Here is a 13,768-nt window from a genome sequence, read left to right as displayed (position 1 = left end):
TGGTGTTGGGTTGATGGTTGGACTCGATGATCTTAGAGGTCTTTTCCAACCTCAGTGATTCTATGATTCTAAGAATACTTGCTGATAATGATACTACAGTGGCTTTCTTGCTGTCTACTTCAACAAGTAACAGTTCCATTTTCAGCATCCCTTCAAAAGTTGTTTTATACTCTTCTTTATCAAAGGGTTAATTTCCCACCATAGAAAGAGCTTTTAAGGCCTCTGCAAACTCTTTCATCAGCCTTTTATTTGCCCAGTCTTGTGTAGTGGTTAATGTACAGTCAGATTCAGGAAGCAAAAGAAAGTTCTGTATTCTTCATTCTTCTGTAGATATACTACACGACCTAGCCAAATGAAATAGTATTTCTGATCCTAAGGTTCTCTATTTAGAAAGCAGAAATAATAACTATATGTAAATGCAAAGAAATACACAGGATTTTAGATAAAAAGGGTCTTAAAACCTTATATACATTTATTATTCCATAGACACTGGAATAATTTCTAGTGCAAAAGACTTTTAACGTTCAGTACAGTCATTGTTTAATTTCTCATGTTAAATCTTTTCTGATTGAGCACAAAATCAGTGACCTTCACTGAATTCCGAGAGCTATTGGGAACACTTTATGCTTCGGTCTCTACTTCTTACTCATGCATTTCCTGACTGATAAAGACAGGAGGGGAAGACTTAAGTCCACTGCTGATGTGGGGAGGATAGACTACTGACTTCTACAAAAGAAAGTTGTGCTTTGTGTTAATCAAAAACCAAAGCAAAACATTACCCTAAACCCAAAGCAAATGCTCTTGATCTGTTCCTTGGCTATGCAGTATCGTCTTCTATTTTTCCTTGAGATTATGTCAAACGTTGTGAATACTAAAAAAAAAACCCCTTCTGCAAAACATGGGTACATCTGGTTCCTTGATTGTATTGTTAACTCTGGTAAGGAAAGAGGTAACTATTGATGTCAATAGGACAAGCATTTTAACCAAAATATATGTATGATTAAATTAATACTATTATCAAATGCCTTTTGTATTGGGAATTGAACTCATTAATTTTCAGAGCACTGCAGCAGCAGCAAGACTACTCATTAAATTAAGTTAAATCAAAATCACCTTGTGAATGGATTCAGTGTTGGAAATAAACATGGTTATAATTTATTTCAATATAAATGAAGACTCACAACAGTTCCCCCCTACTCCCTGTTCCTCTATTACATTTGTTTGATTCAATTGCTCCTTCTGGGCTGCACAGGTGTACATGCTACAGAAATTTGACTTGATGCACATTTATCTATTCCATCCAAACACAGGACTTCTTGGGAAGCTCTTAGCTTCCACTTACAGAAAAAGAAAATCACATTATGTAAATGGCAAATCAAAATTCAGCATTAGTAATTGCTGAAAATTCTCTAAAAACCTGCATGTTTAGTGGTAGTGGTACCCCAGAACTTCACAGCGCTCACCCTCTGCTCCCGTATGGTGCAGTTCTGCAACAGAAACCCATACCAATAACTGAAACTGCTGTCAGCCAGAGGGAACGGCATGAGATCCTGATTTGAAATATCACTGGACCACTCGGAAGTGGGCTCATTTCTGGCTTTGCCTTAAGCATCATTTGAAGGGCTAATTCTGTTTCATTTCCCTCTCTTTTCAGCTATTTAGCATAATTAATTTGATCAGCCCAGGGAAAAAGAGTGCTTCTTTCTCTCATACTGCAATGACGTAATTTCTTTGACCCCTATTTCTACCTTTTAGATATAAGAGGTTCACGTAGTTAGAAATGGTGACTGTTGCATTGTTAGCAGGTATATTGCCAGAATAATTACTTCAATAGGTGAAAAAAACACATGTATTTCTTTCTAAAGTGGCAAAATTTCAGTGAAATTTCAATGAAATCAACATATGCTCAAAATCTGTTCCCCCTGAAAACACTATTGCTGATGTCTGGCTTGCACCCTCTCTGTTCTGGGTTAGCTGTACTCAACACGTAGTGTGAGGAGATGTTCATTGGATGGCAGGTAGTATTCTGGCCCATTTTCCTCCATTCATTTATCATCCTTAGTCTTTTAAAACCGACGTAGATTCTCTAGGGTCTTTGGGAGCAAAGACTACAGCAGGTATGGGATTTACCAGGGTTGCTTTCACTACTGGCCTGTATTATTATTTCCTCATACAGAGCATTCAAAGCAGTTTTGGGGGCTATAAATTTATAAGCAACAAGGCAGATGATGGTCTGATAGATCACAGTGTAATATATTAATAGCACAATGTCATGCTCTCAATTGACATACGTATGATATCCCAGATGCAGTCATTGTGGCTTGGGCACACGAGCATCCACCTCAGTTTCACATTAACTCAGTGATCCTCTTCTTTCTCTCTTTTTTTTTTTTAATAGACATGCTATGATAATAATTGGGATTTTGTTCAAAGTAGTCATTCTGTAAGACAGGATACACAAGGTAATACTTTTATTTTTATTTTATAGGTTCTTGTTTTGTTTACAATTATCAGTGCCTGCTGTGGGTTCTCTAGAGAGCTTTTTTTCCAAAGCAGGTGCATTTTCAGCTCATGTAATGGATTTACAGATATTTGGCCATAAATAGATAGTGTTAAATGCTGCTGTAAAAATGAGATAAATGTTTATTACCCAAAAGGTTAATAAAAAACCCACCTGGGACCTTCTAGAAAAGAACAAATCCCTTTAAGCCTGTATTGAACCAGTGACAGTTTTGCAAGATTCACAAGCAAATTGCATCCCTAAACCATCCTAAAAACAGAAAAAAAAAAAATCCCAGACTGCACACCACACTAAATGGAGTGAAAGGCATTCATGAGATAGGTACCATTTATTACCTAATTTAAGCACTTAGTAGCAGCATCTGTTTACAAATAACCACTTTCAGCATTAGATAAGTCCCATGTTAGGTTACTGTTCCTTCCCAACTTCATTATCAAACAGTATGATTTTATCAGAGTAACATAGAAAATCTCAGCTGAAAAAGAATGAGTTCTAAAATAGTCAACAAAATGTCAGCAGGAAGAGAAAACAGCACTTGCCAGGCACAAGACACTTAATGTATATACAATATTTTCACTGAATTGCATAGGTTCTTACACCTAGCTTTAATGGATTAAATGCACTTGACATTTTACTCCCCTTACCCCTTGCTGTCGAATACAGAAATGACATGTAGTAGCCTGGATGGAAAAAATAATTTATTTTCATAGGAGTACAGATGATATCGTAACCATCAGACCTGACAGTTATCCATAACTAAGTGGACCTAGTATGATCTGTTTATACAACACATAGTCCTTTAATGCAAACTCTTCCATCTAGCCACCTTTCCTAGCTTCCCCTGGGGGCAGGCAGAACTTAGGTTCTCCCAAAATCAATTTCCTTGTGGCCTCCCAATGTTTTAAAGTGCCTTCTTTCCTTGTTTCCACTCATACTTCACTTCTGCTAGTTATAAGTCTACTTTTTTCCAAGCAATACAACAGATAGCAAAAGCTATCCTTGCTAGATGTGATTAGTGGAGTTAAGAGTCATTTGGCCCTCTAAGTTTTAAACAACCTGGCTGTCATCTCCCCCTTCTGGCTGCCTGCTAGAATGATGCAATAAAACTAAGTTTGCTTCCCCAAAAGAATCCAGCTACTACCAGGGATGGTGGACTTAAGATAGCTAAGATAGGTAGATGGTTTCTGGACCATTTGGCAGGCGATACTCCATACACTCTACTCTCATTCTCCTTATTTTTCCGAATGGCTAACAAATTCTGTCCAGATGAGGACTGTCTTCTTCAAGGAAGGATGAAAAGTGCATAATAATCTGCGTTTATCTAAATAACTACTTGAAGCATACACTAGAGATGAACCAGATTTAAAAGGTGCTGAGATCTGAACTTTCCTAGGGCTGCAAGTATGCTTTTGGGAGCAGGTAGTTACTTGTCTCAAGAACTGAAAAAATCTGAACTGTACCTCAACAACAGATATTTAAGCCACAGATTCCAGCTCCCAAAGTTTTCAAACTCTGGATGGAAGGACAAGGCTGGTATGCATCTTCAATGCATTCTGGTGAAAAAAAGAATTGCATAATATCAAAACATGAGTTTCAGCACTCTGAAACAGTGTGCATGATGCAAACTAGCGAGTTGTAAAAGACCTTTTGCCAGTTAAACACAAAATACTTCTTTCTCCGACTTCTAGAGTGAAAGTTACTGGAGAATTCACACAGTTGTATTTACTTTTTAGAAGGCTGGCATAGGATATAGGGATCGCAGTCTTTAAATTCATAGTAGGTGCTACAGTCTTTGGCACACCTTTTTGTGCTTCCATTTCCCATTGTGAATAAATGGGGATAGCAATGCCTCCTTGTAAAGGCATGAAAAAATTAACTCTCTCTGAGGTAGTCGGGGTCCCACAATTAAAGTGTTTGAACAAAACTTTGAAGAAATTTTGGCCAGTTGCTATTGTATCTTTTTTCAAATCACTGTATTCAAACTCTGTTTTTATACACATTTTCCCCAAAAGTCATGTACTTACTTTATGCTGTCTTTCCTCTTCCATTTATTATCACTGATACCTTTCCCAACACTACAGAGTTTTTAGGAAATCCACCCCTTTATCCTCCCAACCACTAAAACCCTAAAAGATTTTTTTCTTTTACTAGATACAAAATGCTTTAAGATATAACTGTTCCTTTAGGCACATCTTTGGTAGTGTGTGAGGGGATTTTGAAACTCCAGTTCCTTTTATACTACAATGATGTTTGCTCGAAATATATCCTGAAGTTAATGAAGTATCACAGCATATCAGAAGTTTATGCTAGATGCTTCAATCCCCCCCAAACTTTGTGATATTTTAAGCTAGTGCATAGCTTCAATTAACTCCACCTTTGTCTATCCGCAGGTTTGGAGTCCTACACTGAAGAAATAGCCTAACTCCATCCTGAGATTGACAAGTTATTAATTAGGACAGCAGGCCTGTCACAACCTCTAAGCCTCACCAGCACTTCCACTAGTTCCTTGGAGAGTTGTATTGTTGCCTACTATTGGGATTAAGCTTCTCACTTCCAAAATATAAGCCTCAGTCATGGTAATAGATTGAAAATGACTCCATTAGTATTTTTGTAGCCTGTTGGCCTGCATCTCTTCCTTTTTGATTTTACGGGTGAAGTCTCAGACCATTGAAAACAATGGGAATTTTGCCACTGACTTCACTGGGGCCGGAATTTCACTCTACATATTCTACAGGGAATCCTGAGAGAAAGAATTTAATTAACAAAGTAGATTATCACGTGCAGTGGAACAAAAACAGCCTTAAAATATCCTCAGTTGTCTCAATAATGGAGATAGTGACTTGGATAACTTTGGGCAGGACCTAATCTACATAATCTTGCCATATTGGCTGAGAAAGCAGCAGCTTTTAGAATCACTAATAGTGAATCCTTGTTGTAGGAGAATGCTCAAAGCGCTTGGAAAAAACCTACCAGTTAACAAAACTGTTGGACTCCAACAAAGTAAAAGGAAGCTTTTACAAAGGATAACTGAAGGGTGACATTCTTGGGACTCCTTGTAAGTTGAACTCTTGCCTTGACACAAAGGCATTGGGAGAGTGCACAGGATTTGGACTCAGCAAGAGCTGTATGTTTTCATATTACTCTTTGCATTGTATTACTTCGTATTCTCTAATGAGGCCGTTAGCATACAATGATGGCAATCCTATGCAGCATGAGCTAGCCTCTGTTGGTAGTGATTGCAGATTCTGTTTAAGAGAGTGTTCAGTTGCATTGTTTTTACCTTCCACCAGTTCAAGAAGCCAGCAGAGTGTGTACATATATATATAGTATATATAATGTCAGGACAAAAAGAATGAGGAAAGAGAATTTTACAGGAAAACATGCATGCTAGAGTTTCAATGAGATAGAACACATCCCATTAGAAACATTCACATTTACTATCAGGTACCCTGAAGAATAACCACAGTGCTAAAATGTTAGTACTTTCACAGCTCTACTACTTTAGAGACAGCTGCTTTTGTTGGATTAGATTCACAAGAAAAGCTCTAGCCAATGCCATGTAGGTCACCATGTGGGGTTCTAGCACTTGCCACACTGCAAAAACGTTATTTAAGACCAAGTTTTGTGGAGGAGCCAAGGGCCCTCTGTAGCATCTGGGTGTGCTGGTTTCTAGTTCATTGCTCAGAGAAAAATACATGGTTTCAAGACAGAAAATGGAAAGGGATTAATGGACAGATTTTTGTACAATGCAGAGCAATGCCCAGTCTCAGATTTTAGTCTTCTATGCATTTATCAAAGCCATCAACGTATAACTTTACAGTCACTGTTTTTAAAATATCCATAGGCCTGTAGACATCATGTAGAATTAATGCAAGTACAGTACGCAGAAAAGCAACACCACTGAGAATGCGTATCTAATTGCACCTCAGCCTCTATAATACCAATTTTCACAGTAAAATTATAGTCAGTCCTAATAATTAAAAAAATCCTACCTTTTCCTCCATACCCTTTTCTAGTCAGCCTTTTTCAAAGCACCTCTAAATTAATACTGTTTAACTGCTGGTTTTGAGCATGAAAGGACTTAGTTATCTTAGATTAAGTTTCCAGTGAGCAAGAGTCAACATTGCAGATTTATGCATGACCAACGTAACACACACTGGCTATCACACCTATTAGCTGAGGTCTCTGTGACTGCTCCAGTATGGAGACTACACAAAAGCACTTTCCCATTCTTGTGAGAGTTCAAGTCTAGGTCATTTTGGCAACGGATGTGAAGGAAAAGCAGTGCTGTTCATGGCTGTGTTGGAAAAATAGAAGTCCAGCTTCAGGTGGTGTGGATCCATGAGAAGGGCAAGACTCTTGTCCGAACTTTTAATTAACACTTTGCTATTCTTTACACACTGTTAGGCATGTTAGATGGTAACCCACACTAACACAATCCAGCAAAACAAGCAATCATATCACAACTTGGGATACATATAATTCTGACTAAATCTAATAAAATACATAAGTAACTGACAGCTAACTAATGGCCAACAGTATCACATTCACAGAAAGATACAGAGACACTCAGAAGAGGGTCTTTCCTGAGAGGCACACAAGAAACTTCCATCACCACTTTTTTCAAATTTCCCATCAAACCTTACTATAAAAGCTTAAACAACAATACTTCTTTCCTACCTACCCCATCTACAGTCCTGCCTCTGCCGAGAAGGTTGCACAGGGCTCTCCTTTGTCATACACCACCAGGAGCAAAAGCTATTCTGCCACTGAGGTGAGGCCCTCAGAAACACCTGTGTGCATCCATGGGCCTTAAAAAGGTGCACCTGGGTATCATTAGGTTCACCAGGCCCTGCCTTCACCTGCACGATCTTTATTCCTAATGATGCTGTGTACAAAAGATTGAGCTGAAAACAGCTTTGAGGTTAACAAACTAATCAGATGCAGAGACTCAGGTTGTCCCCATAAGCATGAAATGGCAAAATGCCTTTTTTTTTAACAGAGTCATTTTCCAGGATGGATTTATATCCTGCAGTGTTCACAAGGCCTGTGTTTTCACAGCATTTGAGGCAAACAAAATGCTCTTGATGAAATACCAGCTCTTTCTGTGTGCAGAATATGGCATTAAATTTATAGAGCAAAGGAAGAAGCGGTTTACTTGCCTTGAGGGGAATTGAGAAGTGACAGTAGGCACTTAACAGCAAGTTCCAATTACAGCATTTAAATATAATTGCATACTTCGTTAATCTATGTCAGGGTGGCATCATTTTAATATGATTGTCACAGATTCTTTCTAATATTATGAGTGATGTGAGTGAAGCTGAGCCTACTGAAAAAGTTCAGTTCCAGGTCTTAATATACGCTCTAATTCTGTCCGTCAATTACGCTACAGCAGAGTTCAAATAAAGGTCTGGGGATCTAGAGGATGTAGTTACCTTTATTAAAGTACTTCTATTGTAAATACATGTATGGGTCAGGAGACAGTTATCATTTGGTCTTGTTATTTTTTATGAGCCTACTACAATTAGAATAGACCCTTGTGTATAATGATTTAGATGTGTCATGGAATCTTACTTCAAATGGAAACCGTAAAGTGAAATAACAAAAATTACAGTTTGACCTCTGCAAAAATGTTCATTTATGCACTCCCATTTTTGCATTATATAGAGCTATTACAGGAGACAATTGTAATCCAAGGACCCAAAAGCACTTGGTATATCCTTTGTAAACTTCAAACTCCTAATTATGTAATAGAAACTTAGGTGTACAAAGAATGGAGATTCATGTTTAGTAGTTCAACTTCAAAACTTGACATAGGCATTACTCCTATTTAAAATGGTAAAAATGTGTGGCAGACTGTTTCTTCTGGTGTCCTGCCTCCTCGCTCCACCACTTCTAGGCCCACATTGGGATTTACAGCCTCCAAAGTTGTGCTAATGAAATCGATTGTATGGCTGCACTTCAGTCTTGATCAGAACTTACCTGAGTTAAAAAATATCCTCTTTTGGAGGATTTTTTAGTCGAAGTCAGCTCATTGATCTGGTTTAGAAAGCAGCTCACACAGTTGCATCAACACAAACACTACAGTAATGCGTTGCAGCTTGGGGGCAGGAATGAATGACTGTGATAGAGAAGGGAGAGAAATTGTATCACAGAACTGTATAAAGAGCTTCCCAAATTACTGTCTCTTGCTAGAGAGTATTTGAAATGTCTTTATACAGGCACAAACTTCTGATTATACACATCATCAAATGCTGTAGATGTTGTAGTGTATACAAACAGAATTTACCACAGAAATGCAGCCACCTCCTTGGAGGAATCCATTAGTTTTATTGTAGTGATGACCACAATCAGCCAACAGAATAAAAGAGGAAGAAAGCCCCATACAACGGAAAGCAGAGGATGGAATTACAAGACAGTAATTATTGAAACTTGCGTATTTTTGTGCAAATCGTCACTAGATTTTTAGACAAGTTTACATCTCATATTAAAACATCACTGCCACCAACAAAACTATCCCCTAGCACCATGCTGGCACTTGGGTTGCTGTAATTGTGCAGGAAGAATGCCACTTATTGAATCACTGGATTTTCCTTAGCGGTTTCCCATCCAACACTACAGGGCTTGGCTGTGTTTAACTCTCAAGATCAGGCAGGATCTCAGCCAAAGTTGCATGGCCACATATTTTCTTAACCCTCCGACCAGCTGCCGTGTTAAAAAGACAAGTTGCAAATGCCCAGCTACATAATTCTTTAAAGTTGAGATGCTCTCTTCTAGCATTTTATTGTCCCATTTAGTCTCTGAAAAATTGTTTCTGTCCAGTTACCTATGTTTATCAGTCACCTTATTTTCTCTGTAGTCATTTATGGGAGCAGAATAATTTTAAAGCAGATTTTCTTTCATGGAAAGAATATTTCAAAATTTCATTTTGAAATTTTCATTTCAAAATATGGAGTTTCTTCTAAGAGGACCCTTGCTGAAGTGATGGCTATCCTGGGGGCTTATGAGAAAAGACAAAAAAAAGAGATGTGCATTTTAGAAATCAGTGAAGCAAAAGAATGATTGTCCTACGAGCTCTTGGACAACACTGCACAGAGCTACCATATGCTTCCTAGTGCTCCCCTAACTGCCAGCTGTCTCCACCTTGCTCCTTTCAAATGGCAGAGTGGGCAGCCGAATTGCCAAAATTGATGTTTTGACCTGCAGTTATAGGCAGAGAAGAGGCTTGGGGTCAGTTTGATGAGTTTGATGAGAACATAAGCTACATAAAAGTAGAGCAAGGACAAAAGAGGGTCACATCATTTCGCTGCTATCATGCAAGTGTAACTCAGGAAAAATAACAGTTTAGAGGCATTTCTGTTAAACTAGTGTGAGATCAAAACCAAGCCCAGATTCTGAGCAGTATTTTACATTCATTTTTCCTCTGCAGAAGAGGCAAATGTTAAAAAAAGTGCCAGGCAACAGAAAATCAGATCCACTGCCCTTTGAATTCACGTCATGATCTGAATACAGATAAGCCTAAAACAAATGAATTGTCGACAAATGTGCAGGCTGGGAATCTATATTATAATCACCATATCATAATCTCCTCCATCTCTTCTTGTCCTCCTTTCCACCATTTCTGGCCATGTCAATGGAGAACCATCACGATAATAACATTATTTGGGTTCCATGCCACACTGTGCCTCATCTCTAAGCGGTACTTCTCAGTAGTGAGATTCACTCCCATGAGTGGCACCCATCATACAGAAATGGCATGTCCTCACTACCTGCTGGACTTGGAACTTGTACTAACACAGACCTACTGACGCACGAGGAATGAGTGTGCTTGTGTGTGTGCTTCTAAACTTGATGAGGATGTTAGATGAAAGCCCTTAGACTAAGAGGAGAAAATCCACCATTCTACTATATTACAGTGATTGCTCCCTGATTCTGTCACGTTGCTAAAGATAGTATAGAAACCTCTGAGAAAACTAGTGTAACATACCAGCATCATTAACATTGTTTTAATGATTTTTTTTTTCAATGCATTGTTATGGTGGTGTATCTGGTGATTTTTTACTATACCAGCTAGAATCCTAAAGCTTCCTTCTTATGAAACATTAAATTGGATAGGTTATGACTGCCTGATTTCAGTTACTCTCTAAGGTATCTCCTTATGGGAGATTTTACGAATGAAAGCTTTTACCAATGAAACACATAATAGGCAGGTGTGAGGCAGAATGTAGGAATACATCCTTATCTCAGTTATAGACTGAAAGCTTGGGAGAAGTGCTAATAAACTGTTAAAAGCCTTTAATTTAGTGTGGCCCAGATAAATTGTGTGCTGTTTGGATGTGAACTTAGAGGTCATAAAACCTCAAAAACTCTTATGAATTTGGGCCCATGACAGCCTGGAGACACTGAACATGCCACAGGCCCTAGGAAAGGCAAAAGACAGTGCAATTACTTTGGCAGTCTTCATCGCCCCAGTATCTTCCTGAGGGTTTCATGACCAACAGAACAAAGAGTGCCTGGATTCATATGCTACAGCCAGGCCACCTACCAGCTGGGCAAAACCATGCAGCAAAGTGCAAAAAAATGCTTACCTTAATTTTGATTACCCTTCATACAGAAGCAAGACCTGCAGAACCAGGCTCCCGAGGGGACAGGTTTCAGGTGGGGCATACTATCTGTCTGCACCATGTCCTTTAATACTTTTTGAATTTCAAACATGTCTTAAGGACAGCTAAGCTTCTCCAGGTTGGGTAAAAATCAGTATTTATTTAGAAGAGAAAGACCCACTGAGTGAGTCTATACATACTCTAAGGAAGCATTTATCGCACAAGCTGACAGTATTAGATGCCAGAGAATCTTCAGAGGATTGCTCCTTCCTAGCATCCCAAAAGCCTCAGTTTGAGCTTGTATCACCAAAGACAGTTACCCTACGACATAAATTCATAGAGAAGTCCAGTCTTCATTAGCTCTAATTCCCATAGAATGGGTTGTTTCAACCCTCTGGTCTTGAGGCTACCCAAAGGCAGTTCTAGCTGGATGCCATAAACTTCAAGGGGCTGTTCGGCAGTCATAGTTCAAGATGGCATCAGGTGAATGTCTTCAGCCCTGGAAGCCAACCAGGAGTGAAGTATAAGGTTGGATTGCTGAACTGACTCTTCACCAAACAGGAATTTTCTTCATCCTAGAGTTTCTTTGCATTGCCAAGTGGAACTGACTTTGTACTTGGTGCATTTGCTCTTGTATCCTCCAGAATGCTCTGCACTTCCAAGAGCTCCGTGGTACAGAATGGTACGAAAGGTAAATCAAGCTCAAGTAACTAAATAAGACGGTACTCCCTGTGTGTGCACTGAACACAGACACACGCATGCTCATTATTTAAAACACCCCTCATCTCCCATTCATATGTTGTTGCTTTTTCCTATTGATGCTTCCACTTTGCCAGTGTCTCCTTCTGAACAGGAGACACACAACAGCTGGTGAAACAGTACAAATTCAGGGGAGAGTAGCTATTAGAGGAGTTAACTGATGAAGATTGGACACCACTAGGAGACATTTTCCATGTCACTGTGCATTCAGCATGGAATCTGTGTCATCACATGGTGCGGCAGTCTTGGCAAATCTGTTCCAAAGCTGAGTCTGCTGGCACTTTGCAGCTACCGTCATCCCTGCTGTCATTGCTCTTTGGCTGCCTTACTGCAAATGGTATTCTCTTGTCACCTCTGCTGCCACACAGACATACAGAGCTAAGTTCAGTTCTAGCTTACCTATGTAGTCTGTCACTAGGCTGAATGGTATTATTCTGGACTTTCTGTTAGATGGTATTTTTCCATAATAGGCATCCTGTAAAAACAGGGATATAATTATTTTCTGCTTTTATCCAGGAATAGAGGGAATAGGGGAGGAATTCATGATTCTCTTCGGACATAACTGTGTTCAAGTCAGCTCAGTTCAGATGTTATTTTTTCAGTGAAGATCATTCATCAGATAAAGATTCCCTGAAATTCAGACATTAAACCTGAATTACGTTTAATTAGCCATTACTGGGAACTGTAGTTTCTCTTGTGTGTAAATCAGCATAAGAGCAGGTAATAAACTATGCTGGTGTTAAGATAATTTTGTATCTGTCAGAGGCAGTTCCTTCTACCTAAAACTCTATTCACTGTGGGTATGCAGTTATAAAAATGGAAAGGCATGAGGACACAGCAGCTCCTGGCTCATTTGTCAAACGCTGGGAGCATATCATGCTCCCTACTGTACTAGACAAACTTGTTTTTCCTACTGTGCTAGTCCTTTTCTGCATTTCACCCCTTTCATGTGTCCAATTCAACTGTTTATTATTTTACGAATTTTGAGGAATCCTTCAAGGCATTTACTCTGCTCCGATGAAAACTTTGTACAGAAAGTAGGATATTACTTATCATTCCATTCTGCTGCTCTCATTTACCATGGAGAGGACACACTCATCGTTCACTGACCCCTCTGGATTGCAGGCAGCAAATGTTAAAGGGAATTGCTCTATATCCACCCTATGGGAGTCCTTCTCAGTGTGACTAATTCCCTGAACTAACACATGCTTAAACACACCTTTAGGATTTTTGCTTGTTTTTTTTTCCTGAATCTGCATGCAGCCAAAGCTTTGGGCAAGTCTCAAGGAGGATGAATTCCCACTTTAGAAAGAGACTTGAATGTTCTGGGGGCTCACAGTAATGGGCCACTTCATACAGCCAGCACTTTGACATGGGTCTACAAGCTTTTTGGAAAAACAAGATTTAAGAGCTGGATTCATTATCCACATGCCACATTATCATGCTAGGACATAAAAACTGAAAGAGTAACAACCACGCACCGAGGTATCTTCAGAGAGGTAGAACTGCTGAGTTGCCAAATTTTTTCTTCCTTCTGCCAACTCCTGAATAAAGGGAAACAGTATCTGTACAGACTCTACTTCTTTTAGGAAATTCCCTGTCTCTGAAAGGTTTCATAAGTTCTTTCGTTAACCTGCTATTATGTATGCAATGCATGCCTTTATTTACAAAAAAAACCCCCAAAAGTTCAATCTTTTGATGTAGAAAATGAAATACTATTCTTTAAATGTTCTTATTATTTGAGCAATTATAGTTTCAGGGTCCAGCTTTCTCTCCTCTGTCCTGTACAATTGAAAAACCTTTCAGGTTAATTTTTGCTGGCTTTGACATATTTTTACACCTCTTGTCTATGTATTTTACTCCCCTCCTGCTCCTAGCTGCTCTA

The sequence above is a fragment of the Aptenodytes forsteri genome, unplaced genomic scaffold (genome assembly GCF_000699145.1).
Source record: "Aptenodytes forsteri isolate BGI_AS27 unplaced genomic scaffold, ASM69914v1 Scaffold119, whole genome shotgun sequence".
Lineage (NCBI taxonomy): Eukaryota > Metazoa > Chordata > Aves > Sphenisciformes > Spheniscidae > Aptenodytes > Aptenodytes forsteri.
This window is presented reverse-complemented; position numbering follows the sequence as displayed.